The 4,866-nt window shown below is 54.8% G+C and overlaps 1 non-coding gene across 1 annotated transcript; it reads right to left on the reverse strand.

The window, feature by feature from the left end:
- Positions 1-869: 869 nt before the first annotated feature.
- LOC127484942 (U4 spliceosomal RNA) lies at positions 870-1,009 on the reverse strand. The gene has a single exon (XR_007912148.1). It is a non-coding gene; the product is annotated as a U4 spliceosomal RNA (small nuclear RNA).
- Positions 1,010-4,866: the final 3,857 nt, after the last annotated feature.

Here is a 4,866-nt window from a genome sequence, read left to right on the forward strand (position 1 = left end):
CTTCCCTCGGAGGTGAGGTAGCCACATTCCTATCATGTCCACCACAGTCTCTTTTTAAAGTAATATTTATTTATTGAAAGGCAGAGTAAGAGAAGGAGAAGGAAGGGGAGAGAGAGAGAGAGAGAGAGAGAGAGAAAACTCCTCCATCCACTGGTTCACTGAGGCTGGGCAGACTGAGGCCAGGAACTCCATCCGGGTCTCCCACGTGGGTGGCAGTGGCCCGAGAACTTGGGCCACCACCTGCTGCCTTCCCAGGCGCATCAGCAGGGAGCCGGGTCTGATTGCGAGGTCTGATCTTTTCTGTCCAGTTCCACTGTGCCGTCCCTCGTATGGGTCAGCACGACGGGAAACAGCCTCCTTACGGTTGTACCTTCTCTGCCTCTGGTCTGCTTTTGACCTGTGCCTGAGCTCAATCTGCTCTCTTTTCATTCTCTCCCTCTTTTTTTTAAGGCGGCAGCTTCACCCACTACGCCACAGCACTGACCTGAGCACATTCTTTCTAAAATGCATACAAATCAGATCCCTCACCAGCTTAATACCAGTCAGCGGTTCCCCTTCAACATCGAGATACAATTCACTTACCATAAAATTCGCCTTTGTGAAGCACACTGTTCACTAGTTTTCAGTATTTTCTCAGACTTGCACAACCATCATCACTGTTTTAGGGCACCTGCTTCCCCCTAGGACTCCGGTACCCATTAGCAGCCACTGCTCGCGTCCTGTCCACGTGTCCAGCTCTGGGCAACCACTAATCAACTTTTGACTAATTTGCAAATTCCAATTCAATTTCATTGAAATAGAATCGTACAATATGTGACCTTTGTGTCCATCTTCTTTCACTTAGCATAAAGTTTTTCTCTCCCACTCAGTCTCCATAGAGACTATTGAAAAGTGCCAGTGTTGACTACATGGCAAGTCTTCCCAGTGGGGAACTGAGAAAAGTTTTCAATTAGCAACAGTTGTACCTTGGAGAAACCTCACTGGCTCAGCACCCCCTCTGTGCAAAGCCAGCTCCGCACTTCCCAAGTTCATCAGTGTTGTCACGTGGATCCGTGCTCATTCCTTCCTCGGGCTGAAGACTGTTCCGTCCTATTGATACACCCTGTTTTAGTTGGCCCTTCATTGGCTGAGGGACACTCGGGCTGCTTTGCTTTGGGGCTGTTCTGAACAGTACTGCTGCGAATACTTGTGTGCAGGCTTTTGTGGGATGGATGTTTTCCGTTCTCTCGAGGATCTGTGTAGGCGTGGAATGTGGGAGTCACAGGGGGAACTCCGTCCCACGGACTGTAAGCTAATGGCTCTGATCTGCGTTTCTCTAACAGCTCTGATGTGGAGCACCATTGTACGTGCTCATTGGCTGCTTGTCTTTCTTCTTTGGAGAACTGTCTATTCAAATCCGCTGTCCATTTTAACCGTAGCTCATTCATCTCTTAATTGCTGAATTATGAGCGCTCTTTAGCTGTTCTGTGTGCAGGGCCCTTATCCATGGCTGCCTTTTGTCGAGACGATGCATCTCAGTCCTCGTCCTCGTCCCAGTTTCACCTGGGTTCCTTCTTGGTGGCGCTCCATCCCCTGCCCCTCCCTCGTGGTCTCTGCGAAGCTTTTCCTACTTCCTTGGCCAGGGGCCCCCCGAGGATGCTGTGCCCTCCAGTGGGAACACTGGTCCCCTCTTGCCTGGCTAACACCTGTCCCCTGATACTTCTCTCAAGGTGCATCCCTGAGGGCCAGAAAGCTGGTGGCCCCAGGCGGGTGATCTGTGTCCTGGGCCCAGCCTCCCAGGGTGAAGCTGGGCTCTGATGCTGAGAGGGAGGTGGCAGAAGTGACCATGCAACAGGAGGGGCGGTGAATCCCACTCTGGTTAGATAGGATTTTTTTAAAAAAGATTTTATTTATTTATTTGAAAGGCAGAGTTACAGAGAGGCAGAGACAGAGAGAGAAGTCTTCCATCTGCTGGTTCACTCCCCAGTTGGCCGCAATGGCCAATCCGAAGCCAGGAGCCAGGAGCTTCTTCTGGGTCTCCCATGTGGGTGCAGCGGCCCAAGGACTTGAGCCATCTTCCACTGCTTTCCCAGGCCATAGCAGAGAGCTGGATCAGAAATGGAGCAGCCGGGACTTGAATTGGCACCCATATGGGATGCTGGCACTGCAGGTGGCAGCTTTACTCGCTATGCCACAGAGCCAGCCCCTAGGTAGTATTTTTTAAAATTGGGAGCTAGGAACTCAATCCAGGTATCCCACATGGGTTGCAGGAGCCCAATTACTAGAGTCATCACTGCTGCCTCCCAGCCTCTCCCAGGAACCTGAGACAGGAGCTGGAACTGAGACCCAGGCAGTGTGGGCCATGGGCCTCTTAACCCCCATGCTGAATGCCTGCCCCAGTTAGATAGGAAGTTTAAGGTCTCTTAGCCTAACTTCCTGGCCCATAGTTGGAGCATCTTTGTAGTGTCTCTGTCTAGCCCGTCCTGTTCCTGCATCCCACCAAGGAGAGCCAAACCGCTGCTCTGGGGACACGCAGCATCCTCTTTGGGATAATGGGGTGGTGTCTTCCCCTGCAGGCCAACAGCCCTGGCCTTGACTCTGGCTCTGTCCTCAGCAATGGCATCCACAGCAGGGCTCCATAACTTCTTTTTTTTAAAAGTTGTCTTTTTTTTTCTTTTTCTTTTTTTGAAAGGCAGAGAGAGAGAGAGAGAGAGAGAGAGAGAGAGAGAGAATCTTCCTTCCATTGGTTCATTCCACAAATGGCCATAATGGCCAGGGCTGGGCCAGGCCAAAGAAGCTCCATCTGGGTCTCCCACATGGGTGCAGAGGCTCAAATACTTGCACTGTTGTCCACTGCTTTCCCAGGCCATTAGCAGGAAGCTGGATTGGAAGTGGAGCAGCCAGGACTTCAACCAGCACTCATATGGGAGACTGGCGACATAGACGGTGGCTTAAACCGCAGTGCTGAAATGCCAGCCCCCAGGTCTCTGTGACCTCCTGCAGAATTAGCTTATTTGTCGATCTGTAGATTGGGCCTGGGTAGTAAACTCCACTTGCCAGGGTCGCTGTTTGGTACACACAGTGAGGGCTCAAGTATGTGAGTTGCTGGTTCACTTCTCCTCCTATCAGGAAACTCTGAGTGCAGCCCGCGTCTGCTTCCCTATGAATCCCAAGTGCTGGTCTTGCAGCCACAGGGAGCGCATCTCTCTTATCCACACCATTTCTGCTTGGAGTTGTCCCCTTCCAAGCCTGTCTTCTGCAAACCCGGCGTTTCTGCTTCCCTCCACTGCCCTGCCCCAGGCACCCACACTGAGCCAGCCCTCGTCCCGGCGTTCTCCAAGGCAAATCCGTTCCATGGAACACGGCTGGATTCTTCATGGGGTTAGCTCGTGTCTGTCAGGATGGAAACCCTGTCGGATTCGCTGTACTTGGCAGAGCCCTTTGCACGTGGTGAGTACCCAGTAAGCATGTGTAGACTGAGCCTGTGTCCCTCGGTCAGAGTGAGTACTCCAGCCCGCCGTCTGTCCTCTCTCCCTCGCTCAGTCGCAGCTGAGGCCAGGGTGTGAGCCAGGCAGTGGCGCTGTAGGATCATTCATTCTCTCCTTCTTCCAGCATTTCCTGACCCCAGAGTGATGAACCAAGCCCTGGGCTTGGGGCTGTAATAAGAAATCGACTCCTCCTGTGGCTGCAGTACCCAGCGACGGGAACGGGCTGGCTGAACATGTCGGTGGCTCCTGGTAATCCCTGGGGTCCTTGGCGTGCACAGCCTCGCCCCAGCCCATCTCTGCTTCACGCGTCTCTGCACCCAGATTTCCCTCTTCTCAGACGGACACAGTGTGTGGGGTTTAGGGTGCCCTGTGCTGCAGCAGGACCTCATGCTATCTTGATGACACCTGCGAGGACCTTGGAAGTGAAACAGGGGCAGATGTGCAGGCCTGGGGGAGCATGAACAGCAGGAGAAACAGCCCGTGTGCTCCAGGCACCCAGAGTCTAGAGGAAGGGGAGCAGCTGCGTGAACAGGAGCGGTGTGGCATGGACAGGAGGCCGTGTGGGGCAGACAGCGCGTGTGTGTGGAATACACTAAACAAGCGCCCCTCGGGCAGGAGTTGGGCAGGGAGAGTGGGAAGCGGTGGTCCTGGAAGAGGAAGCAGCCTGAGTAAAGGCAGGAGAGATGCCCTGGGCAGTGCAGGGACCCACCGGGGGCTGGTGATGCATGAGAATAAAGTGGGGATCACGGAGTGACAGAGATAAGGCTGGTAGGGAGAGCAGGGGACAGCTGCAGAGCACTGGGGACACCTTGGGCCTTATCCCACGGGTGACTGGAGGCCAGCTGGAAGCCTTAGGCAGGAAAAGGACAAGGCCGAATGTGTCTGGAAAGGTGACTCTGGCCTCCCTGTGGGTGGGTGGCCAGGAGGCTGGCAAAGCGACTGGAGACCAGCGCTGGGCCAGGTGACAGCCCCAAGGCCGTCCGTGGTCAATGTGGGTCTCGGCCAGTTGACGGCACTGCTCCTCCCGAAGCGACCACCATGCACCTGTTCCACACACACAGCTTTGCAGGTAGAACTTGACCTTCGTGAAGGGGTAGCCAGACATCAGCAGCTGTTTGTCTCCGAGCCGAGGTCAGGTTTCCACACACGGGCTCTGAGTGCAGGCTGAGCTCTCCAGTGAGCCAGCTGGGCTCTGCCTGGCATTCAGAACCCCGGGGTTTGCTCCCTGGGTTTTCCCAGGGGAGCCTCTGCCGCATGCCTGGGCTTCCTGGGACGTGTTCAGTCCTCCGTCAGGCGCAGCTTCAGGTCTGGCAGGACCAGCTGGCATAGGAGCCCTCGGCCCTGAGCAGCCTGGGAGCGCCCCCCTTCTGCTGGACCGCGGAGTGCTCCCCCGCTTCTG

The sequence above is a fragment of the Oryctolagus cuniculus genome, chromosome 1 (genome assembly GCF_051225735.1).
Source record: "Oryctolagus cuniculus isolate XC-2025 breed Fujian yellow rabbit chromosome 1, ASM5122573v1, whole genome shotgun sequence".
NCBI classification, from domain to species: Eukaryota; Metazoa; Chordata; class Mammalia; order Lagomorpha; family Leporidae; genus Oryctolagus; species Oryctolagus cuniculus.